The 16386-nt window shown below is 46.2% G+C and overlaps 1 long non-coding RNA gene across 1 annotated transcript in view; it reads left to right on the plus strand.

Moving 5' to 3' along the window:
- Window positions 1-13841, plus strand: part of LOC311579034 — a 30024-nt gene extending 16183 nt beyond the window's left edge. Inside the window, exons 2-3 of the long non-coding RNA XR_014773035.1 lie at window positions 13444-13518; window positions 13611-13841. This is a non-coding gene — a long non-coding RNA (uncharacterized lncRNA). The remainder of the gene's footprint in view (window positions 1-13443; window positions 13519-13610) is intronic.
- Window positions 13842-16386: the final 2545 nt, after the last annotated feature.

Below are 16386 nucleotides of genomic sequence, written 5' to 3' on the forward strand. Positions count from 1 at the left end.
CAAAGGCATCCAACAGACAAACAGCTATGCACAAATACGTAAAGAGGGTTTGGTTTTGTCTTCTTGTTTTTCTTTTCACTATCATCAATCGTTGGGGGCCCAGGACACCCCTATGAATTGTTAGGCTGAGATTAAGAACACAGAATTTTACAGCCCACCTAGACTGGTCATGGGTGCTTGGAGATAATCCCGTCTGCTGACACTTCAGCAAGCCATCTCAGCGTTCCCTCCTGGCTGCTCACTTCTACCTCTGACCCTGTCACTGGGTTTTAAACCAGCTCCTGGCTTCTGGCAGGAGCCGCAGCACTCTCTGTTTCCTGCATTCTTGCTGAGTGCCAGGCCTTGCCAGTGTCCAGTCACCCCAACTCCACATGCGGGTAGTTGGCACCTCTGCTGCTTTATAGCATGCTCCCAGGCTTGGGCCCCTTGTTCTGGGGTGACATCATCAACCATAACTTGCATACCTCGGGGCTCCTCCCCTGATGGCTGTGCATCTTTCTTATTGTCTGTGTAGACTGTGGAGCCTACAAACTCGTTAGAACTTCACTCCCGAGTCCCCTCTGCAGCTCAGGTCACAAGAGTGTTCAGAGGGTGTCTCTGTGACACCCTCAGAACCTGTCTTAGTCCCCAGCATGGAGACTCCAGACCCTGGGAGGAGATCACCAGTATGGCCTGAACCTTTTTTTTTTTCTTCCTCCGCTGTGTCTGTGGCAGGAGAAGCCTGGCTTGTGCTGGGTTTCTGGTTTGTAGGTTTCAGGAACCAAGAGAACGGCTCAGTTCTCACATGTGAGTCATCCTGACGGAGTGTTCCAGCTGGAAGTGTCTCTTCGAGCTAAAGAAGCTGACAGCAAAAGGTTGGATGTTCATCTTGTAGTGCTCGGCGTGCCATTTGGTAGCTCCACAGAGGCTTCAGGGGGCAGCTGCTTCTTCCTGGAGAAAATGAGTTAATCATAGTGACGGGTACATCATCAGGGACCTAACACAGCTCTTGTGGGCTCTGTACATTGTAGCTCACTCGATCCTTTGAGAATGCATAACCACCACCTCAGGACTTTGCATGCTTACAAGTGTATGAGACAATGTGTGTGTGTGTGTGTGTGTGTGTGTGTGTGTGTATTTGGATTCATGTCTGCGTAGATGCATGTGTGTGCACATGTGTGTGGGATTTAGAGGTCTCATTCCTTAGAAGTCACCCTTTGTGTTTCTTTGAGGCGGGGTCTCTTGCTGGTCTGGACCTTGCTATGTAGGCTGACCGGCCACTGGTTACGTCCTTGAGTGGCTATGTCCTTGAGGTCTTTGGGAGCACTCCCAAGAGACTGGGGTGGGGACTTAAGAGTTGGTCTGCAAATCCTGCTGGTCACTTTCTAGGGGTAAGTAGAAACTCGATAGTCAAAAACTAGTGGAAGGGGCTGGCCGTCCATCCAGTACGGAGTTTATAACACACTGACTTTCCTATCGAGACTAACTAGAAAAGCTAGAGCACAGATTAAGTGACAAACCTAGCTAAGTAATGAAAAGCAAAGCTAGCTCTTTTAAGGGATTGGAGGTGAACTAAGGTAAACAGGACTTATGAGGCCAACAAAAGGGAAAAACAGAGAAGTGAATCTGATATTTTATATCACATTTCCCTTAAGGCATTTGTCACGTATCAGGAAGTGTCTGAAAAGCCCACAAGAAGGTTGTCACTGAAAGTCTAAGAATCTAATCGAAAATCTGACAGTCCTCACACATACTCAAGATCTGCATGAAAGGAAAGGGCCTGGAAAAGACAGCAGGCTTCCGGTGAGGTCAGCGAACATCAGGGCAGGAGAAAGGGCAGCTAGCCAGAGGGCAGGCCTTACAGAGACGAAAGGCCCCTCTCTACCTTTGACAAGCCTGAGGTGGACTGAGTCAGTGCTGAGCAAGTTAACAGAGAAAAGGAACCGCTCTCTGGAGACAATGTCATGGAGATTCCCAACAACTTTTAAAGGAAACGACAGACTTTAATAAACATTAGCAGAGAGACGCAAAAGAGTCAGACTCCAGGAATAGACCTGGCAGGGGTCTGGACTCTAAAGTTAACGAAAACAGACTTCCAGATAACTAAGTTCTCAGGAGAGTGATGGCCCAGTGAAGAATTTTACCAGAGAGCTGACTCTATAGGGGAAAAAAAAAAAGAAAGAAAAGAAAACCTCTACTTGAAAATCTAGTAGCTGAATTGAGAACTTAACATGAGGTTTTAATTGCAGATGTGACAACAGAAGATTGATAAGTTTTAAGGAGAACATCAGAAATACCTAGACTTAGAGGGAAAACTATGACAAGAGCAGGAAAGAAATACAGGGAGGCTTAGAGCATGGCCTTGTGTCTTTGTGGGAAACTCTAGGACTATGTCTGCTGACTCTGTGTGTGTGTGTGTGTGTGTGTGTGTGTGTGTGTGTGTACCTTTCCAGCGCAATGGTAAGCTCAAGCTCTTTGCACAAGGATTTTTAAAGAGCTTTAAAAGCCCTAAATTTACAGAAATTGTGTCTTTTTATAGAAGTAACATAAGCCAGAGGATAACAAAAGTGCCTGTTTACAACAATACATTGTTTAAAAGTAGCTGCATTTTAAAGAATAAAATCAACCCACAAATGAACACTACACTGGTTAAACAAACCATGATGTGTTTGTACAGTGAACTGCGCTTGAGAAAATCGCTCCATAGGCATCAGTATGGATGAATCTCACAGGGTAATGGTAAATGAAAGAAGTCAGATAAAAAGGTGTGTACTGTGGGACTCAACTTAAACTTCAAAATTTGGCAAACTTACCAAATTGTAAGGATACTAAAGTATTGGCTGCTGCTGGGGGTGGGGTCTGGGAAAGGGCATCACTGACACTCTGACTCTTGACTTACATGGAGCTTACTTGAGTCTATCAGTTTGGTAAAAATAGAGCAAGCCGTCTACAAAGGGCCTACACATTTAGCTCTATCTGCTCCATATGCCCTTTGAAAACAGAGGCTGTGAGAGCGGGGAAATGGCTTATGGAGTCAAGGCACTTATCGCCAAGCCTGATGGTTTGGGATCACTCTCCAGGACCCACGTGGTGGAAAGAAAGAGGCAGCTCTGGCAAATGTCTTCTCACTGCCGTGTGTACACTGTGTCCCCCAAAGAAATGAATATGTGCAATGAAAAATAAGTGCAAAAATAGAGGAGATGGGAAATCCTAATAGGGTCCCTGGCGTAAATAAAGCCCAGAAAAAAAAATAGCATTTGGTAAAAATGATGACTAGCTCGATGCGGCTAGAGCATAGAGATTTGGGTGTGGTGTGGAGAGGCCGAGGCTGGAACAGATACAGGGCCAGGTGGGAGGATGGGCTGTGTGTCCCCTGGAAGGGCTGCACTTGACTTTTGAGAACAGCCGAGTAACATCAAAGACATCTAAACAGGAGGTAACATAATAACATTCATTTTTTTTTTCTTGTCACAGAAGCTGTAGTGTATCACACAGTGTAGCCTTTTGTCCACATATGTTTACTTTCAAATGTTCATTGCTACGAGTCATGGGTCTGGTTTGAGGCGTACACTATTGTCACCTGATCCTCACTGGAACTGTTGTTGGATATCCTGTCGTTGCCGTGTGTCAGGGAGATTCTTAAGCTTTGAATCTGCCGGTCCGGCCCCTTCATGTGTTCCAGCAGGTCATACATGGCGTAGATTTTGAGGTAAGGTTCACTCAGAGCCCTGGATCAGGGCCCACTCGCTTGTTCTCAGGGCAGGGCCGCTCTTCCACCCCCATGCCATCAGGGCAGGACTAATTCACCCCTTGCCCCTGCCACCCCCACCCTCCCCCGCCCGCCACCCATATCATCAGAGCAGGGCCCACTCTCCTGCTCCCATGTCATCATGGCAGGGGTGGCTCACCCCTTCCCAATAACATTCCATTTTTAAAGCACCTGAAATCAAATGGTGAAGGGGTAACACAAAACCAAACAAAAAACAGATACAGGACGATTACATTGGAGGGTTAGGGGTGAGGAGATAGCTGTCAGTAAAGTGCTGAGAAGTACGGGACCTGAGTTCAAGCCACACTTGGGGGGGAAAAAAAAGGAAAGGAAAATAAAACAGAAAGCACGTGTTATCCCAGCTCTGAAAAGGCAGAGACAGTAGGTTCCTGGGTTGCTGGACAGACAATCCAGCTTACATTGTGAGCTCCAGGGCAATGGTGGACTCGGCACAGGTAAATAAGGCGGATGGTACCTGAGGAGTGGCATGGTGGAGCCTGCCCTCTGACCTCCACGTGCAGGCACACGTATCCGCTCAAGCAACCCATGCACAGGTGAACTGCACATATGCAAAGATGTACACCCCACACGAACACACGCAAAGATTAGACTGCACACTCTTGCAAAAACTCAGAGGCAGGTGATAAAGCCCAGAGTCAGGGCAGCAACTGGGGGTGACATGAAGCGGCCAAGCCTTCTTGAGGAATATTTAGATTTAGAAGATAATATTAATAGAACTTTATTGGTGGCGGGAAGATGAGTCCTACATTTGTAGCACGTGACTGCTTGAGCAGTGGTTCTATGCAGTGGGGCAGAAAAGTATTTGAGAGTTCAGGGGAGGGTCAGAGACAAGTTCAAGTTAGACAGTTTGGACAGGCTCACCAGATAAGGCAATGTCCAGGTCAAGGGCCATTCTTTGGGAGTTATTTTTGGGGCCTCCTGTTTGCCTGGGATGGATGGTTGCTTTAAATGGCAGGTCTCTGATGTTCTCCACAATGCCTGGTTTTCTTGCCTTTTCTGGGCACAGCGCACATTCAAGACACAAAGCGGTGGTTGTCAGCGACAGATCCAGCAGCCGCGCTGCCCTGGGGTCTGGGAGACTTTACCACGTTGTCCTCTGCCGCTCCGCACAAAGGCTGTCTTATATTCACTATCTATTTCAGTCATTTTTTTTTTTATGAGAGCCGTGGCATATTTTCAAGCTATCCATTTTTAAGCATTATTTCTCGACAGTTAAGAAAATAGATCCATTGCAAGCACTGGGGGTTTCTGAAAAGGGGTTTAAAAATAGCTCAGGGCGCTAGACAGCTGCAGCTATTGGAACCAGAGCCCTTTGCTTGCACCTCTGCTGGTTTCCGTCTCAGCCTTACAGCTGGACATCCTCTCTTCTTTGCTAAGGACAGATGCTAAGAGAAGAAGGCAAGAGCAGAGAGTCCCTCTTGACTTGGGGTCACACTCGGTACTGTGCCTGATGAGAAATACCGTGGTGAAAGGACACATCACAATCTTGGGCTTGAAAAGAGCTTGCCCAACACATCTTTATATTTGGGAATGAAAAGAATAAGCCTGTTGGCATTGTCATGCAAATTATAAGGCACAGATTGGATAAAAAACAACAACAACAACAACAACAACAAAAACCCTTGGCTGGTAAGGATGGCAGAACACACACAGACAGAAAACAGTGACTCCGATGTGTTGCTTCAAAGAGTCTGTGACATGCCTGGAGGGGGTTATTTTTGCCACCGCTATCTTACAAATGTCAAAACGGAGGGAGGGTGGAATTGTTAGGGATGGAGGCAACTGGGCCAGGCTCCACAGCCTCTGCTCTTTGGCAAACGGGATCTCACAGTGCTTCGTAACTGGGGTACATGTGCTTTTGACACATCTCAGAGGGAAGGAAACGTGTTTAAAAGTAGAAGCACCCATGCGGAACATAAACAGCTCTCCATCTTAGCCCAACTCAGTAAATCTTTGCTGAATACACGAGTGACAGTGCTTTAAATAAATAAGTCTCAGATTCCTCCTTGGGCTTCCTTGCTCAACCTGTAAAACGGAGAGCATGCTATCTTTTTGGCAGGCTTTGCAAAACTTTCTGTGAGGAGTAAAAACAAAGGTGAGATATCGCTGGTAGTTAATTAATTCAGGCTTTATTCAGCAGTTAATTCAAACAGGCATTACCAAACACTTACTGCGTGGTGTGTACTGTTCCAGATGTTGAGAATACGTCGGGGCCTCGAGGAAACGCCTGCATGTGTTCTTGTAGGGGAGATGGGATTTGAAGTGGAGACATAAACATCACATGACAAGGGGTTAGAGGAATGGTTTAGCGGTTAAGAGCACTGACTGCTCTTCAGGAAGACCAGGGTTTGATTCTCAGCACCTACGTGGTGGCTGACAACTGGCTGCAACTCCTGTTCCAGTGGGGTCAGAAGCCCTCTTCTGGCCCTCCTGGGCCCTGCCTGCATGTGGTGTACATACGTACATGCATGCAAGACACCGTAGACAGAAAGACAAACCTATTCTTTAAAATTTAAATGTCACGTTAAACATAGCTGTCCCTTTGTGTCTTGGGGACCTAGTTCCACAAACTCCACAGAGATTACAAAAGCCACAGATGCTCACATGGTCATAGGGAATTCACATATAGAAAGGTGACCTGAACAATTTTGTGTAATGTATCATAGTCATGTATAGCACGATGTGTGCACTTTTAGGTAAAAAAAAAAAAAACAAAAAACAAAAAAAAAACTTATATCTGTGGTTTGCACTCATATGTGTGGAAGGCAAATTACTAACAAAAAAGTTGTGTCCATTTATTTTCAGCATAGAGTACTGTTTATATATTTCTTAATTTAAAAACATTATTTTTATAGGCTGGGCAGTGGTGATGCATGCCTTTAACCTCAGCACGCAGGAGGCAGAGGCAGGTGGAATTTTTTAGTTCAAAGCCAACCTGGTCTACAAAGCAAGTTATAAGACAGACAGAGTTAAACAGAGAAACCTTGTCTTGAAAAACCAAAACCATATGTGTAGTATTTTGTCTGTACGTATGTCTGTGCACCACCTGCACCACTTGCATGCTCAGTGCCCACAGTGGTCAGAGAAGGGTGTGAGATTCCCTGGATCTGGAGTTAGACATGGTTGTAAGCCACTGTGTGCATCCTGGGAACCTAATCCACATCCTCTGGAAGAGCAGCTAGTGCTCTTAACTGCTGAGCCATCTCTCCAGACTCTGTGTTTATTTTGTAACATGTGTATATCAACACATATGAAGTATTTTGCTTTCTTTGGAGTGATTGTAAATGAAATTTTCCTCTTAACTCTAGTTTCCCCATGTATATTATCAGAACAACAGAAAGATGTATTCAATTATTTTGTGTTATGTATTCTACAAAAGTATTTAGCTTACTTCTGAGTTCTAAGGTTTTTGATTTTGCTTTATAGATTCTTGGATATTATCTACAGAGATAAACATGTCATGTACAGCTAGAGACAGTCCTTTCTTCTAATACACATGCCTGATTTTTTTCCTTCCTTATTGTACTGGCTAGAACTTCTTGTTGGAGAAGTTGAATAAAATGTTGAAATCAGAGCTCTTTATCTTATTCCTAATATTAGACAGAAAGTGTTCAGTCTGCCACCATTAATTCTGATATTTGATGATGATGATGATGATGATGATGATGATGATGATGTGTGTGTGTGTGTGTGTGTGTGTGTGTGTGTGTGTGTGTGCGATGATTCCAAGTTACATGTAAGTACAAATGCATGGCTCCTGGTGACTCTCCAAGAAAGTTCAGGAGAGATGAGCTTCAGACAATAAGGTAAACTACTACAGCCTAAAGGGAAACAGTCCCTAGACAAAGTGACCTCATCGTCTCACTTCTAGATGTTTCTTCTACAGAAACACTGGCTGGTGCCCTAGAGTTTTGTACACGAGGAACTTCCCTGAAGCTGTGACATCGGTAGGAGACCATGAGAGACAATCTGAAGTTTCAAAGATGCTCAGGTGTCTAAATATAGGTCAGCACATTCATACAGTCAACAGTATGCAGCCATTGATAGCAGCAAGGTCCCAGATGGATCAGCAGAAAATAGATGCTGAATGACACAAAGTTGAATGGATAGAAGAAAGTCAATGCAGTATAAGTTGATCAAATACTTATAAGTGAAGAAATACACAGATAGTTCATTGGTAGAAGCACATATTCACTATAGATATCACAATAGTTAAATGTATATTTAATACCATAGCCATACATTATAAATGTATTCCCAGCTGCGTACAGACAGAACTCTGTAAGGATTCAGTGCCTGTTTATTAACAGTGGAGAGGAGTTTGTTGACAGAGAAAGGGATGGCATTGGATAGCTAAGGAGATTTGAAAGAGAAATAAAAAACTTTTATAACTATACTTTGTTTTCCAAATTCTTTTTATAATGATGACATGCTTGTTGACTACTCATACTTATGTAAGACTATGAAATATTGTGGGAAAAGACAAAAGCAATGTCTACTGACGACATTTCAGCCACCAGTAAATAAATGGGCTATGTCCATTTCTACTGGACCCAGGTGCTTGGGTCCTGCCGATTGTTTTGTTAGCTCTGATATCAGTTGTGGTACACTGACATGTCACTTTCTGTCCCTTGGTCTCAGTGCCCTGTGCTGTGGCTGCTCTTAAGCACCTTTTATCAGTAACATGCAAGCATCTGACCTCCCTGCAAATGCATTTTTGTGGGCAGAGGCGAAATATATCAAACAGCGGAAAGTGTGTCAACAAACCATTTGTGCCCTCGATCCATTTCAGCCTTCACGCGTTCCAAATCGAGTTGAAAGCCGTGAGCTCAGATCTACCCACCAGAGCTGCACAGTCCCTCAGCTGAGGGGAAAATAGCGAGGTGATTGTAAGTGACCCACAAAAGCTCAAGTGTGACAATTGCCCTTGCAAAGTGCTTCCCTTGATGACTGAGCCCATGTTCTGTCTAGAGAGTTCAGTGAGGGATACGGGTTACTACACCCAGACCCTGCTAGCTCCGGTCTGTGACCCAGAGTCACAACTTTGCAGTGTGAGAGTTTAATCAGGAAGGAAAAGCCAGCAGGGAAGCTGTTGATGCCACACATTGTGCTATGAAATACAAATGACGAGGCCAGCTCATCGGCATCCCTTCCCTGCTTGGAGAAGCACCCTCTGAACTGCTGCAGAACAGTCCCCCTTTGCTGTAACTGGCATGATAAAATATTTTTGCTATGTTCTGGTCTTGATGCTCCACAATTGTCTCCATCACAACAGAGAGCCCCTGTCCTGAGGTAGAACAAGCAGCCATGCCACCCAGACTAAGTCTAGGCCTGTGCTCTTGAGATCCCACTGGCATCTGGCCCAGGGTGACAGGACGCAGACTCACTGGGCAGAGGGAGTCCCTAGGGAGGGCAAGATGGATTTTTGGGTCATGGCCCAAGTCTTCTTTGTGGATGGAGTAGAAGGTTGGTGGTCAGTGTCTTGCCAACTATGGGACAGAGAGATGGGAATGACCACCTTCAGCCCAAGTCTTCACTCCCACCAAGACCCACCAGCCTGGGGGTCAGAAGATCCAGGCTCAAGTTCCAGTTGGGGAACTTTGTCGTTGGCAACCTGGCCCCTGCCTTCCCTGCTTTCAGTTTCATTTGATGACGCATTTCAAGGTTCTGTCAGGCCTAATACTTGACAGTAGTGGAAGTGGACTGCCAGACTGGATGAGCAGGAAAGAGCTATCAAGGTTAAGTGATTAGACACACTGGATCTGGGCTCACTCGGTTCAAAGCTTGGCTCTGTTTTGCCTGCTGGAACTTTTGGTTTAAGATAGCCAAGCCTCTGAGCTAAATTCATTTCTTTATAACACTGCTCCTTCTGCTAGAATCAATTACCCCCGTCAAATCACACCTCCCCCCCCCCCACAGACTTCATTCATTGGTTCAACATTAGCTGATTCAGTAAACATCAGTGTTTACTGAATGCCTTGGGTGTGGTGGGCACTATGTCACTGGCTGAGAATACAACGTTAGATTCTTGTCTTACATTTCTTCTGAGCATCCTTTGTTAGTCCAGTTCATCTTCTAGACCAGTGGTTCGAATCTTTCCTAGTACTGTGACCCTTTAATACAGTTCCCCATGTGGTAGTAACTCCCAACCAGAAGAATTATTTGGTTGCTACTTCATAATTGTGATGTTGCTACTGTTATGGATTCTAATGTAAATATTAGGCACCTATACTGGATATATGACATGTGATCCCCAGGGGGATCACAACCTACAGGTTGAGAAATGCTGTTCTAGACATTCTAATTAGCTGTGGTCAGTGGTTCTCTGCCTGTTGAAGTAAGTCTTGGTGGTGTAAGCCACCCTCCTTATTGAATCGACTATCCTGTACAAATCTCACTGTAAGTGCGCTGAGGATAACACAAGCAATGGCTATTTGCCATGTATAACTGAGTATCTGACCAGACACTAAGTTAAGTATTGACCTATGTCATTCATTTCTCACTCAACAACCCCAAGAAGAAGGCATATTACCACTGCCCAGAGCCACCGGCTCCAGTGCTACTCAATTCCATATCTGGCACAGGACATGGAAAACACCAGCAAGAATTTCCCCATACTGCCTATTGCCCCACAGGGGCCTTTGGCCCTCCCTCACATTCTCACTGGTTCTGTCTCTGTCTGAACCTTATTCTTTCATACTGTAGAGGCAGCCCGTGAGTGGCCAGGGTCATAGCCACAAGCACGAGACCTTAAAACAGAGCTACCCAAAGCTGTGACAGGAGACTCAATCCTCAAGATCTGCACTGTGCAGTTGGCCCTGATCTATGGGACCTTACACACTGGCTTCCTTGGGCCAGGACTCAAGTGACCCTGAGCTTTGGTCTGGAGGTCACTCTTGACGTGGCTGCAGAAAGTACCATTGTGTTCCACTGTTGCAAAAAGTGGAATGGGGTAGCCTTTCCCAGGGGCTGGGTCTTTGGGTGGAGTTTCAACTGGAGAAGGGGAAACAGGACAGGGGTGTTAGACCTAAGTCAGAACCCTCCAGCTGCCTTTTGAATTCTACCATGGGGGACAGTCCCCACTGCATCTCCCCCCCTACTCCTGCCAAATAGTTATTTTTAAACTAATATACTTTGCTGGTCATAAATATAATTAGTGGTGTTTTTATCACGAAAATATACAATTTTTTAAAAAAATTAAAGGTAGACTTGTCCATTCATAATGTGTATGAGTATGCACAGACACAGGTGTGTGCCACGGCGCAGATGTAGACGTCAGAGGAAAACCTTTGGGAGTCAGCTCTCTGTTTTTGCCAAGTGGGCCCAAGGGTTGGAACTCAAGTTGTTAGTTAGGGTAGCTGACAAGCACCCTCCACCTTGCTGCCTCTTTCTCTTTAAATGTACAAAAGTTAAACCAGCAGCTCTTCTCACCACCGTTGAGGTTTGGCTTGTGGGTCTCCGTGTTTAGTGTAGTCACAGGCAAACATTAGATACACATAGTAGATTAAAAGCATTAATTCCGGACCAGGCGTGGTGGCGCATGCCTTTAATTCCAGCACTCGGGAGGCAGAGGCAGGTGGATCACTGTGAGTTCGAGGCCAGTCTGGTGTACAAAGTGAGTCCAGGACAGCCAAGGCTACACAGAGAAACCCTGTCTCAAAAAAAATAAATAAATAAAATAAAAAGCATTGATTCCTCATCCGGTTTTGCTAGCTGATGATAAGCGAATATTGTGTCCTGTCTACACAAAAGGCCTGACCTCCTTCTCTCTAAGCAGCTGTGCAGAATTTGATTGGTTCATTGTACAGACAAAGCTCAGGTTATCCAATTAGACTCTAACAAGTAGACTTTCATATTTGCCATTTTTTCATTTTTTCATTTTACCTCAAACAATGTTGAGGTAAAAATTTTTGCTCTTTCCTTTTTTTTCCCCCCCAAATATTTCTTTAGGACTAAGGCAACATTGCTGCCTCAAAGGGTGCATGTATTTGAGAATTAACATTTTCAGTGTGCATTTTCAAATAGACTCTCCTGTGTTAGCTCTGGTAACAGCTCCACCCCAAGTACTCAGGGCTATCTGCTTCCCCTCTCCTGCCAACCAATACACATTGGTCAAGGGAACAGACTTATGTCTCACTCTTTGGATTGTACTTTTTTATTTTCTTTAAGTTAAATTTTTGGTTCTTGTTGTTGCTTTTTCAAGACAAGGTCTCTACACAGCCTTGGCTGTCCTGGGACTCACTACGTAGACCAGGCTGGCCTGGAACTCACAAAAGTCCACTTCCTTTTGCATCCTGAGTGCTGGGATTAAGGTGTGCATCACCACACCTTGTGGGTTAATGTTTTAATAAGGGAAGTTGAGTGTATTTCGTGGCTTTGGTGATCTCTCCCATGGCTCACACTCCTGTGTTTCCTTGCTGGGATATCGTCATGAAATCATTTTACATCCTTCGCTTGTACTTGGAGGAGCTTTGCACTTTGGGCTTTTGATTGTCTGCTTGCAATAAGGTTACTAGGGATCAGAGGTGCCAAGGTCAGATTTAATCATTGCTTCATGAATTTGGGCGATTTGTTATTCATCTACTCAGAAATTATTCCTGTAATAATCCGTCGCCGTGCCATACTCATTAATCATTTTCCAAGACGTTATTGAGCATCTGCTGTCTATGAAATGCCAGGTCTCAAGGGGACTCGGGTCGGGTGGGGAGATCAGCTGTAGCATGCCTATCCCTCCCCCAGTGATGGAGGTCAGTCCTGGAAATAGTGGGATCTTGAGGTGGCTGGGTGGGAAGATTCTGAGGAAAGACAGTGACAGGCAAGGTTTCCCAAAAGGTCGTCCAAGAGAGAACCAGTAGGGTTGGAAAGAAAGAGTCCCAGAGCAGGCACAGTGGGGGCGGGGGGGGGGGGCAGGGGTGGGGGATGGGAGGTGGGGGGTGGTGGAAGAAAGGACCTCGAGGGCGGGTGGAGATGCAGACGCAGAGGCAGCTAGAGCTGGGGACTCTTCTCAGGGAAGATTAGCTGCAAATAAACCGGGCTGGGCTGCGGTGAGCAGCGGCTACCAGGAGTTAAGGTCCGGGCATCAGTCAGAATAGACCGTAAGAAAAGAGACAGAGGGAGGAACCTTGGTGAAGGCTGTTGTGATGGTGAAAGAGTGATGAGGGGAGCTGGAGTCAGGACACCCCTGGGAGAAAAGATGAAGGAGCCTGCGGTAGGCAGGAGAGGCCTGGGCTAGCTTCTTTTCAGTAAAGGGAGTGGGTTTTAGAAAGTGCAGAAAAACCGTCATCTCTCCCGCAGCACTCTCTCCCGCAGCACGGTGACTCCGTGGCCGTGGCCGGGTGACTCACCAGCTCCTCCCAGACGCTGGTTTCCAGGCAGGTGTAGATAACTAGGGTGAAGGGGAGGCAGCAGGTAGGGTGGGGGAGTGCCATTGGGACACTGGCTTGATTCAGCTTTATTCCTTTCAGCAGCTGCAAGCAAGTCTGGCTCGAAATACTCCATGTCTCCTGGTGGGCGAATGCTCACAAACTGTTGTCAGGGACTCCTGGTGCTTTGAACTGTGAGCGGTCCTGACCATATTTCTTAGGGGAGTTTCTCTGTGATGGAAAGGCGCCTGCGTTTTAGATTTCGGTGACTTTAGCCAAACAGCTCTCCCCAAATATGGTCTTATTTTTCAGACGACGCACCTGAGACCCATGGAAGCTTTGTCCCGGGCATATTAGTGACAGAATTTTGTCAGCATTTGGGCCTAGGTGAGACTATCCATTACTTCCCCTCACACTTCATGCTCTAGCTCCTAAAACACTGCCCACTGTTAAGTTTTTATTCTTTTGTTATCTTGCAGAGCAACCAGCAAGGAAACCCTTACAACAAAAGGTTCTCCAGTACCTATTCATGAAAGGGCTGGGGAAATGGCTCAGTTGGCAAAGTGCTTGTCATACGACCATGAGGACCAGAATTCATATGCCCAGCACCCACGTCAAGGGTGAGCATGGCAGCGTGCACCTGCAACCCCAGCACCTTCGGAAGTTGAGACAGCTACATGGCTGAAGCTCTCTGACCAGCCAGCTCAGCCAAACAGGTGAATTCCAGGCTCAAGGAGGGACTCTGCCTCAAAAAATAAGGTGTCCACCTCTGGCCTCTACCCACGTGCATGCACACATACCACATGCATGTGCACACACAAAACACACACATATGCACACACACACACATACATGCACACAAGCATGCCCACCCTGAAGCAGATGAGGATATGCTACCGTAGCATTAGCTCTGGTTGAGGACATGACAAATCCTCCAAAGTCAGGCCAGTGATAATAGCTTAAAATGGTAAAGAAACAGGTCGAGTCAACAGCCCAGCAATGTGGGAGCCCTAGGGATTTCCTTGGAGGAAAACTGGTAGCATCCAGGCAGTTGCAACTTCATCCAGGAAAACAAAAACAAAAAATACGGGGGGGGGGGGGGGCGAAACCAAACCAAACCAAAACCTTAACAAGGGATTATGGACCTGGACCTGGAGTGTTTCCTATCAACTGAGCTAGCCTGGTTTATTGCAACATCTCTGCCGCAAAGGGGTGTCGGTGAGGAAAGAGGAATGCTGCAGTCCAAAGCTCTGCTTCTGAGCCCCATCTGTGATGAGGTTCATCAGAGCTCCTGGCCTCTCTCCCTTCCTGCCTCTGTTCATCCTCCCAGTTTATACAGGCCACTTCATGTAGTCTGGGAGTGACAACCCACGCATCAAGGAGCCTCCCTCAGCAACCCCCAGCCCGCACTGGGTGGTGGCCTGGAGTCTGATCGCCTGGGAAATGGGAAAAAGTGACTCAATGTCCCATCATGTGTGAAATGAGGGTGCTAATGCACCCAGTCATAGAAGTGCTGGCAGATTAAATGAAATCATCGCTTTTCCCCATTTCCCAGACTCCCCAGATTGCTGAGGTGACAACTTCTGACATCTGGCACAGAGGAAGTGAGGATAAAAATAATGATGCACTTAACGAATGCTAAGCATGAGCTAGACAGAGTTCAAAGTCCCCCCCCCCCGCCCCGACTGAAGAGCACGTAAATATAGAGCAGACATCTTTTTTCAAAGCCTCTATGCGTGCTGTGTTAGCTATCTATTGCTGTGCCCCAGTTTTCTTTCTACTGCTGTGATAAAACATAGTAACCAAAAGCAAGCTGGGGACGAAGGGGTTCATTTCATCTTACAAACTCCCAATCACAGTTCACCACTGAGGGAAGTCGGGACAGGAGGCTGGAGGGAGAAAGTGATGCAGAGGCCATGGAGGGGGTTGTGGGGGCTGCTTATTGGTTGCCTCTTCATGGTTTGCTCCATCCGCCTGCCCAGAGGTTGTACCCTCACCTCCCATTAGTCAAGAAAAGGCCTCACAGGCTTGTCTACAGGGCAATGTGATGGAGGCGGTTCCTCAACCAGTGCTCTCTCTTCCTTGTTAGTACTAGCTGCGTGAAGTAGACAAAACAAACAAACAAAAATTAGACAACAGCAACTGAAAAAAAAAAACAAAACCCCAACCGGCACACCCTGTAATGAATTCTTCCAAAACTTAGGCAATAAATATTAAGCATTACTTAATTTTATTATCTCACTTATGTCCCGTGGGTCAAGTGTCCCAGGGCAGCCTTCCTGGGTGACTCTGACTCATTAGGTGACATTCAGGAGTGAGCCATGGTTATATCATTTAAAGGCTTGTTTTGGGGCGTCAGAATCCATATTGAAGGTGGCACCCTCTCCTGCCTGGTTTGTTTGTATGGTGGTTGGCAGAAGGCCTTAGCTCTTTGCCCTGTAGATCTCCTCAAAGGTCTGTTTGAATATCTTTACGACATGGCAACTGGTTTCCCATAGGGTAAGAAGAGCGCACAGGTGGCCAGCCTCCAGAAGAACCTACATTTATGCTCTTACGGTGGTCCCTTCTACATGAGATAGAGCTTATCTAGGTAGCTAAGGGGATTTTGCTGAATGACACAAAAGAATGGAAGAAGTCAGGCATTGGAACAAATCCTATAGGACCCAAAAGCCATTTATGCTTTAAAAATTTAATAATAATAATAATTATTATTATTATTATTATTATTACATGTTTGTGTGGGCATTTTGCTTGTGTGTATGCCTATGTACTAAAGGTATAATGCCCATGGGGGCAAGAAGAGGGAACCGGATCCTCTGGAGCTGGAATCACAGATAATTGTGAGCTGCCATGTGGGTGCTGGGAACTATACCTGAGTCCTTTGGAGGAGCAGTCAGCGCTCTTCACCACTGAGCCGCCTCTTGAGCCCCCATCTATCCATGCTTTTGACAGCCCTTTGGGACAGAGATATAAGAACCCAAGGTGATGCAGTTGACGGGAAGACTCACATCTGGTATTTCCTTATTAAAACGTTCCCCCCCCCCCCCCCCCCCCGGTGTAGCTGGTTTCCTCCTAGAGCAAGAGGCAAAGGTGGAAGCTGCCATGCCTTTCATGATGGAGTTATGGAAGCAACATGACCATTCTGCCACATCTGACTGGCTACATGGGCCGGAGTAGGAGGGACCTATACAAGGACAGGAGTCCAGGGGCAGGGGGAATTTTGAGGGCTGGTTCCTTGCGTGGGAGCTCTCTTGA

Source organism: Acomys minous (genome assembly GCF_964271855.1).
Source record: "Acomys minous genome assembly, chromosome: 12".
Lineage (NCBI taxonomy): Eukaryota > Metazoa > Chordata > Mammalia > Rodentia > Muridae > Acomys > Acomys minous.